Raw genomic sequence first — 10,668 nt, forward strand, 5'->3', positions numbered from 1 at the left:
CCCTTATGAAGAATAGTGATTAACCAAACCACTTCTTCTGATCACTAATAATCATTAGGAAATCACCTTGTGTTTACCACCTCTCCCATACAATAGGATCCGTAGTTACAAACAACAATGGTGTGGTGTAGTGTACATGTGCTTTACCTTTTTCTTCCTTCCTGCTATTTCTCCCCCTTAGTTGAGGAATCCTCCAAACTATTATATAATCTTGTATCTCCCCCTTAGAGAAGGAATGTATGTTGTTGTCTGAAGGAGTTCTCATATGTTACTTGGTTGGAAAAGAAATAACAAGTCAGAGTCTGATCAACCATGTCCCTTTAAATGCTGGAAGAATGACTTCACTGTTGATCATCATGTTCACCAATCTTCCCAACTCCTTATACCTCCCAAATGTGAGATCACCAATTGTTAGCTCCCAACTTGTTAGATCTCGGAGTATTCTAATCCAGTCTGTAAATGTTAAGTCCCTAATAGTTAGGTTCCAATTATAAACAGATTTGAGACCCGAAGTATCAAGAACCATATTTAGGGATAGGGAATCGGATATGGTATTTCTCTTTCTTCCTCACTGTGAGTGTGTGATTCTATTTTATGTACCTCACATGTGTTTCACTCTTCTCTCCACTCGTGTTTACACTCATTCTCACAAGGGTATCACTCCTCTCATAGCTCCAAAATCCAGTTATACCTACAAGGAAAATCACCTTAGCCATCCTTAAGGAGGTCACAGGTGGTGTAATGGGAGTTTGCAAATCCCCATCCTTGTTAGACTCGTCAGATGAATCTGAGTCATAATCTACAAGTTGCTAGTTTCCCTTTTAGGGTTCCAGATTTGAACTTTGGGAAGGTAAACAATGATCCAAAGAATTTAGCATAAAGATCAAAGTTCCCTTCTAATGTCTATGAAGACATTTCTTTGTGACTCATCAGGTAAATCTGAATCATTGTCAACAAGTTGTCGATCTGCATATATGTCAGATCCACTATCCGCAGATGAATCTAGGTTTATTAGTCCTGGGGAGGTAGATACTGACCACTAACATATGGCTGTTGGATCAGTATCCTCTCCTATCACCTGTAAAGGCAAGTGGTCCATTAAAGAACCTTGAACAATTGAATCTAACCGTAAAATGGTTGAAACTCTTATTTCCGTCAACTCTTCCTTTGTGTGTGTAACCTACCCTTGAGCATCAAGAATTGTTTATGTTTGAGGTGATGACACTACATCGGATACACTGGCCGACAAGAGAATTTCAATAGACACACCCTGTTGAGAGGATGAATCTATTAACTATTTTGTGCCTTTTCAGCCATTACATCTTTTTGAGAAGATGTATGGGGGCTAGCAGTTGCCTCAGTTTTGATATATCTCAACTTTATAGGAAACAGAGCTGCTGGGTTGACTTCAAAACCTTCTTTATGTGGTGCACTAAGGCACTTTCTCCCTCAAGCTCATTCATACTTCATTATAATGGTAAGAGAGTGTTGGTTGGTTCTGTTTCTGTGTTTTTCTTTACAATCTGGGATAGAAGTTGTGGGTTTTCAACCTCATGACTATCAAATGAAAGAAGGCCATTGGAGGCTGAACCTGTATCACAGAACATATGGCAATATAGAGATAAAATGCACTTAAGATCTATAATGAATGAAAATTATGCATTTAATCTTTTGAGAGAAATGATGTACCATGGTGATTTCACAAAGATTTTAATGAAATAGAAAATCACCAATGTAGAAAGAAGTTTGATTTTCTCCTAAAACTGTTTGAGTGCACAAGTCTGTTTTTATGCCTAAAAAGATAAATGATTTGATAAGACACAGACTGATGACCTAGCAGTATTAAGAAGAGAAAGAAAGATTTTGTCTTTTAATATGAATGAGTTTTTGTAAAAGCATTGATCACTTAGGGTAAAGTCTAAGCAATTCTCATTCATGTTAAAAGCTCCATAATCTATCTTTATAAGATTATAATCAACAAAATTGTTTATTGATAAATATCCTTAATAAGACTGACTATGCTGCTGATTTCAAATTGTAGTGAATCTGTCAAGTATAGCAACTCATATAAATCCACTAGAACTTAAAATCTCACAATTATTTGCAACAAAATATTAACAATATATCATTGTCTGATACTTGTCAAGTACTTTAGATACCAATAATTATGTTGCATCCTATTTTAAATATTAAAATAAGATATCAATGAATTAAATATCATGTAATAACCCCAAAATTTTGGACTTTTTTTGTAACCCTTATGAATAGTGATTTTGCTGATTATGCTGAATAAGAAAACCTTTCATGCCACTATGTAGGGGTTCTTTTATTGTTATTCTGAGATCTTATTAGTACTCTATATGGTATATAAGTGTATGTAAAGATCATCAGAATCCAAATTCGAACACTTTGATTTTTCTCGAAAATCCACCAGATACAGAAAGAATTGAGTATAAGGTAACAGGATAAAAAGGATTTAAATTCAAGGATTTTAGGAGGGGATCATAAAAAGAAATATAAAATATTGAGAAGGGTTTAGGGGAACCCAAGTAATAAGATCCCGGGTATGATCCCTCAAACGATAAACGAGAACGAAAGTTAAGCGAACCGTATAACAGATCAGCGATCATTAGCCAAGTAATTAGGAGTTAATCAAAAAGGTTAGTGGATGATGATGTCATCACACCAACAAGAGGAAGACAAGTGTAACAAGATGACATAAGCAGATGACATAAGCATGACAAAGTGGGAAGGATTGGTTGGTTAATTGTGAGCCACACAATTTTTACCATGGTAATAATCTAATTAACAACAAAAGGAAGCAACCAAGCCAAAACAAATCATAACACAAAAACACAAGTTGACTTCTCATTATTCAAGCAAGAAGCTCTTGTCTTCTCCATTTCTTCAAAGAAAAGAAAATCCAAATTCAAGTTCCAAGCATTGTTAAATTGTGAGGTAATTATCCAAGGTTCCTTGTACATAAATATAGCTATCCTATGAATCTAAGCTTCCATTTCCTTCACAATCTCTTCCAATAATTCATGGAAGAAGAGGGTGAATAGTGTTTTCAAGATCTTGAAAATTTTGATCTTGTGTTTTCTTTAGATAAAGCTTTAGTAAAGATTTTCAAGGGTTGTTTCAAGCTCCTTAGTTACTTCTACTCACCAAGGAAGGTATAATCTCATACCCTAGCCCTACTTTTGAATATTTAGAGTTTTTATGTTTGGTATGGTTCATGAGAAGCATGATTCTTGTATACTTAGAGTGTGGTTGGATTTGTAATGAGTTTGAAGTTGTAAATCTTGATTATTGGTTAATGAACTTAAGTATAGCTTTTAGTTCATGTTTGAGGGTAGTATAAATTGTAAATCTTGAGATGTTGGGGCTGTTGTAGTAAAGTATGGATGGAGTTTCGTTGTAGTAATGATTGTGGGTTGATTGTGGATTGATTTGGAGTGGTACAAATTTGGTAATCGCGTAAACATAGTCGTCGTAATGCTCGATTTACCTTAGACTGTTTTTTTCTTAACTTCAGTACCCGTGAACTCACTGTTAGGTTTTGACCATTGCCATGATTAGATAGTTCATGTTACGAGCTTCGTTTTGATATGTGGTTCGCTTGAATCCGATGTACGGTTTAGGAGAAACGACCGTTTTAAGTAACGGCGTTTCGCGAACGAACCATTACCCCTCGCCTTACTTTGAAACCTTAGTTAAGGCCCTTAAATGACTAATTGGGGTATGAAACAATTATTTAAAGTGGATTAGTCAGTTGTTAGGGTACTCGCAAAAGAATCGCCTTAAAATTCTTAATGGTTAATTTATTAAAAATGGTGGAGCCGAGGGTATTCGAGCGACTTAAGTGAATCGTTAAGCGCAAAAGCGAACGTTAGGGTCTAATTGGTTAAAGTATAGATTCTTAAGCGACTTTGGTTTAATTCCAACTTATATGTTGTTTATAGGTTACCAGACTCGTCCCAAGCCTTTTACCACCCCTAGTCGCTCAGGCAAGTTTTCTACCCGTTATAATATTGTTGTGATGTATATATGTATATGCATTATCTTGTGATAAATGCATGATCGTTATTAGAAAATCTTGCGATATATTGGAGCATGCTGATATGGTATATATGCATGTATGTTTCGTAATCTTGATATCTAATTTTTGATTCAAATGCTTATAAGTTGCATAATACATATGCTAGAGATAAGCAGTAGTTGCGTATACCCTTAGTATTGGTGACCCAAAGGTGAACATTTTCTAAACCGGGAGTCGATGTTCCCGAGTATAATATATATATATATATATTGATATATTTTTCAAAACTATTAATCAAATAAGGTTTATTCGATAACTTTATTTTATTTAATGAATATTATTTTGAATATTCATTCGAGGACTTATGACTCCACTTATTTTATTTAATGAATATTATTTTGAATATTCATTCGAGGGCTTATGACTCCGCTCCTTTTTTTAAATAATATTCTTTATTTTATTAAAGAATAATGTTTCGATAATCAGACTTATTTTCGATTATTCAAATAAAGATCGTACTTTCGTATAAGTATATCTTTGGTTATTTATTACATTTCAAGTATGAGTCTTAAAACTTCTACTTCAATTATTTTTATAGAGATTATCCTTTATGGGAATATTATTTAAATAATAATATTCAGATATTCTCCAACATATCGGGACTGATTTAATTTATTAAATCAGCATTACTCCAAACATTCTTAAAAATGTTTTCGAGTCTTCAAAATGATTTTGAAAGTTAGAGCGGGTCCCAAAACTCATTTTTTTATTTAAGATCTTCCTTTCAAAGGGGATTTAAATACTCGCTCAAAACCCGAGGGATCCGGCTATGTGGTGTATTTTATATTCGCAACAAGGTTGCTGTTTTGAGAAAACATTTTGATTACTTGCCCAACGTTTGGGAAGTAAGTCCATATGTTTGAGTCGGCATAAGCAACATGGGCTCAGTGGGCGTCCATGAAAGTGTAAGTGGCTCAATGAGAGTCCATCAATGTGTAAGTGGCTGAGTGGCAGTCCAGCATAGGTCCTAATGCGGCCAGGGTGATGACCAGTGGGGAATTCGTCCATCTACTATTAGAAAAGGTTACTTATTGGTATCTTTGCCTGATCAGCAAGATATCGGGTTTATGCCAAAATTCTTTCTTCCCAAATTCATTGGGTATTGCAACTCTATTCATACTTTACATGACAGAGGTTTTCGGGAAATGTATGAGAGATATATATGGATATATATATATATATATATCGAGACTTAGTGAAGTATCTCGTAACTTCATTTCATTCAATACTATTTCAAAGGTCGAATCTAATCAAGTCTTATGTTGTAGTCCCACCTATGTGATGAACTTCGAAAACTTAGTATACTTGAACAGTGGTAGTTCAAGTAGATTTCTAAAATGGTATAAGTATAGTGAAGTAATTGGTAACTTCATCTTCCTTTAAGCTTATATCCAGTAAGTAATTACCTTACACTTGATAAAGGTCTCCAGTAAGTTATCCATCTAGATACTTGCATTATTGTTTACACTATATATTATCTTGTGAGCTGTAATGCTCACTCTTGCTTCATTTTTTCATCACACAACAACAGTTAAGAAAGAGGGTTAGACTCAAGCAGACCCAGCGCAAGCGCGCGGGAAGCGTCCTGCGTCTTCCCGTTGATATCGTAGCTGCTATAGCTGCAGAGGTAGATCTATTTGTAGATCAGGCATTCTACTTTTGGGAATCAATTATGTATAATTATAACTTGTGGCAGATAATGGCAATTAACTGTAAACTTATCAAGTAATCATTTTGGGTTGTAATAATTTTTAAATTGTGGATTCAAGGACTTGTACTTATTTCAATTTCATCTCTGAGACTATAACGTGTTGGGGTGTGTGTTAGTGTGGGGTCACAGCATGAGGTTATTTATTATTATTAATTAAGTTAAGTGATATTATGGAAAGAAAGACCGTGACGACCCGGATCCCCGACCCCAGATCTGGGGGTGTTACAGAAATGGTATCAGAGCTAAGCGTTATAAACCTCAGAGATAATGCGACGATATAATAATAAACTCACAAAGATAATAAGAACTCTTGCCAAGTTCATGCTCGGACTACTTAAAGTAGCGCTGACAGTTAAAACCCTTACGGGAACCCTTATTAGTATCATGATAGTAACTTAGCTCGTTTAATGTGTAGGCGCCTGAGATAGAGGACCCAAAGATGTTCGAGCGTGAGCATGATGAGGCACTGCTAGATGCCGAGGATCAGGAGGAGCCTGAGATGGAGGAGGAGGACCCCTCAAAGAGTCAGAGACAGAGGTTATTGCGATTTCAGATGAGGAGGACCCGGATGAGGTCCCAGTAGCTGAGGAGCATGTCGGAGCTATGGTAGAGTACACTGGTACCCCTTTACCCTCACTCCCGGTGGTCAGAGCTCCTACCCCTCCACCACTATCTTGGAGACCATATGATGACAACTCTGAGACCCATACTCCCGAGCCTAGGCAGACCAAAGAGGCAACCCCAGCGGCTCCGGATTCACCACCTCTCGACCCTGCCCATAGGTAGTCTTTGTTAGCTCACGGCTATATTCAGGATGTTCTGAGGACTCGAGTGGTTGTTGATGAGGCCCGGCTGGATGAGGTCAGGAGGGAGTTGGAGGCGGAGAGGGCTGGTAGGCGTGCCCGAGCTCATGAGGCTAGAGCTACCATACCCCGATCCTTGAGGAGGGAGCTGACTGGGATAGAGCTCACGGCCCGTGCGAGACTCCGATCACTTCAGGGAAATAGACATGGCAGGATCTCCAGGAGGCAGGATGACTACATTTTCCATCGTGCGATGGAAAGAGTGTGGGAGCTGACCCGCTCCGGAGTTTGATTCAGGACCAGTGATGTGGTAGTCTAGTCGTGTAGTTAGTCGAGGTCATAGTAAGAGCCAATTTTCCGGGATAGTTGACTTGTACATAGTATCCCTTTCTCTGACTAGACAAATAGACTCATGTATTTCACTTTTGGGCAGATGACTGTAGCATTGTTGTACTTTTGACCAGATCAAACTATGTATTTCTCGCATTATGTATATATTTGTTTCCTTTCAGTCCAGTTCCTTAGTGACGAGATCACTGTTTTTATCATTATTATTACTGCACTTCTTATTAGAACTGTCATAATATAATAGAATTGCGAGATACATTCTCCCCATTATAGAAACTGTGCAAGGCACAATTTTATGTATGATTGTGACCTAACGTTGAATTTTCCCAAAATTTATCAGTATCATACCGCCAAGAAAGATTGGAACTAGGGCGAACCCTGGATTTGAGGACCAGGGAAGCCATAACCAGGACGGTAGGAATCCAGAACACAGTGAAGAGGAAGATGAGGATTATGTTGAACAGGATGACTCCCTGTATGAAGAGGAGGAGGAAACATTTGATGTTGAAGGATTTGAGATAGAGACTGAAGAAGGAGAAAATGAGGTTTAGCAACAAGTACCCAACCCAGACATGGATCCCATGGGACAGTTCATGCAACTACTAAGGCAGATTTTGGAACGTCAACCCAACCCACCCCCTCAAGGAAATAACAATGTTGTGGCAAACTCTTTCAGGGCTTTCAAGTCCCTTAAGCCCCCTGAGTTCCACGGATCAGCCGACCCAGTTGAGGCAAGGGCATGGCTAAAGGAAATGGAGAGATCCTTTGAGATTCTGAGTACCGATGAGGCACAGAAGACTGTATTTGCTACCTATCTTCTGAAAGGAGAGGCCAACTACTGGTGGGAGGCCAAGAAAAACATGGAGACAGATGCTATCATAACCTGGGAGAGGTTCAGTCAGTTTTTTTGGGAAAATATTTCCCAAGGTTTATGGAGAACCAGATGGAGCTCAAGTTCTTGGAGCTAAAGCAGAATAATTTATCCGTGGCAGAGTATGAAGCAAAGTTTACTGAGTTATCAAGGTTTGTGCCGGAGTTTGTAAGCACCGAGGAAAAGAAAGCTAGGAGGTTTCAGCAGGGACTGAAACCATGGATTCAGAATAGGGTAGCAATCCTTGAGCTTACAGATTATGCCACTCTGGTGCAAAAGGCAACAATTGCAGAAGCTGGAAGTGAACAGATGCAGAAGGAAAGAGAGAAGAAGGGAATAAAGAGGAAAAGTATGAGCATGGGTGGAGGTTCCGCAGGAGGAAGCTTCCCAACTAGATTTAATCGAGGAGCAGTGTCCCTACCGGGAAGGAGCATTGGGTTTAAGCGGCCCGTGAGTGTGAATGTGAGCCAGAGCGGCCAGAAGTCAAGAATGTCCTATTCCAACCAGTCTCGACCCCCATTGTCAGCCTGTAACACTTGTGGAAGGATGCATTCTGGGGAGTGTAAGGGAAAGCCAGTAACCTGCTTTAAGTGCGGTCGAAAGGGTCACTATTCAACTAAATGCCCTTTGTCAACCCCTGCCGCCATTCCAACCACCACTTGTCATCAGTGTGGACGCACGGGTCATTGGAAGAGGGAATGCCCAATGAACAAACCAGCAGCTTCGGGAGCCAGCAGGGCTGCCTCCAATAAGCCACCTACCGCGAGGACTTTCAACATGACAGTGCAAGATGCTATGAAAGACTCAGATGTGATAGCAGGTACCCTTTCTCTAAATTCAGTCAGTGCAAATGTTTTATTTAATTCAGGAGCAATTAAATCTTTTATATCAAAGGACTTTGCGCATAAATTAAGACTTAAGGCTGAACCCTTGATAGAAACCTTACAAGTGGAAATAGCCAACCAAGAAATTATTCCTGTTAACCAGATTCACCCCGCCTATGAGTTAGACATAGGGGAACAATCTTTTAGTGTTGATCTGATTACTTTTAAATTAGGGGAATTTGACGTAATTTTAGGAATGGACTGGCTATCTAGCAATGATGCTCAGATAGACTGTAAGCGGAAGAAAGTTAAGTTGAATATCCCAGGGAAGAAAGAAGTCATATTCAGAGGGAAGAGGCAGACGTAGAAATTTTTGACCATGGCCCAAGCTAATAAGATACTACGAAAAGGAAACGAGGCTTACCTATCCTATGTGGTGGACACGCAGAAGGAGGTGCCCAACTTGTAAGATATTCCGGTAGTCAACGAATTTGAAGATGTATTCCCACAAGACCTTCCGGGACTACCACCCGATAAAGTGATTGAATTTGCTATTGAATTGGCCCCAGGGACGGCGCCAGTTTTAAAGGCACCTTACCGGTTACAAGAACTTTTGGATAAGGGAATGATAAGACCCAGTGTGTCTCCGTGGGGAGCATCAGTATTATTTGTTAAGAAAAAAGATGGGAGCATGAGGCTGTGCATCAACTACCGAGAGTTGAACAAGCTAACCATAAAGAACCGATACCCGTTACCCAGAATAGACGATCTGTTCGACCAGCTAAAGGATGTTGTTTACTTTTCCAAGATTGACCTGAGAATTGGATATCACCAACTAAAGATTAAACCCGAAGATATTCCCAAGACTGCGTTCCGTACCAGGTATGGGCACTATGAGTTCTTGGTAATGTCCTTTAGATTAACCAAAGCCCCAGCGGCTTTCATGGATTTAATGAACAGAGTATTCAAGAAGTACTTGGACAAGTGTGTGATAGTTTTTATCGATGATATTTTAATCTACTCAAGGACCGAGGGAGAACATGCAGAGCATCTGAGGATAGCTCTAGGAATACTCAAAGAAGAACAGTTGTTTGCCAAATTCTCGAAGTGTGAATTCTGGCGGAAGGAAGTACAGTTTTTAGGACATGTGATCAATAAGGAAGGAGTATTGGTCGACCCCTCCAAGATAGAGGTGGTCTCAAATTGGGAAAGGTCAACCACACCCACAGAGGTAAGGAGTTTCATAGGATTGGCCGGCTGCTATCGTAGATTTGTTCAGGATTTTGCAAAGATCGCAGCTCCTTTGACGGGACTTACTCATAAGACAGAGAAGTTTGAATGGACAGAAAAATGCGAGAACAGTTTTCAAGAATTAAAGAAAAGGTTGGTAACGGCCCCGGTGTTGGCATTGCCAGACGAAAAAGGAGATTTTGTAATATATAGTGACGCGTCGCACAAAGGATTAGGGTGTGTGCTTATGCAGCACAGTAAGGTGATTGCGTATGCGTCAAGACAACTGAAGGAATACGAAATTAGATATCCTACTCATGACCTTGAGCTCGCGGCAATAGTTTTTGCCTTAAAAATTTGGAGGCACTACTTGTATGGAGAGAAGTGCGAGATTTTCACAGACCATAAGAGCCTCAAGTACATATTCACGTAGAAAGAGCTCAATATGCGCCAGAGGAGATGGTTAGAGCTAATCAAGGACTATGATCATGAGATTCTCTATCATCCAGGGAAAGCCAATGTGGTGGCTGACACCCTTAGTAGGAAGGAAAGACCCAGAATGATAATGACTTCGAAAGAATTGATAAAGGATTTCGAGAGAATAGAAATAGAAGTAAAGGTAACCGGAGCCGGAACTAAAAAGCTGTTTGAGATCTCGATGCAGCCAGAGTTATTGGAAAAGATTAGATTGTGCCAAGAGAAAGTAATGAATGAAGGTAGAGAGTCAATGACTGGAGAAGAGATCCATATTGAGAGAGATGATAAGGGGATAATGAGGT

This window comes from Apium graveolens, unplaced genomic scaffold (genome assembly GCF_009905375.1).
Source record: "Apium graveolens cultivar Ventura unplaced genomic scaffold, ASM990537v1 ctg548, whole genome shotgun sequence".
NCBI classification, from domain to species: domain Eukaryota; kingdom Viridiplantae; phylum Streptophyta; class Magnoliopsida; order Apiales; family Apiaceae; genus Apium; species Apium graveolens.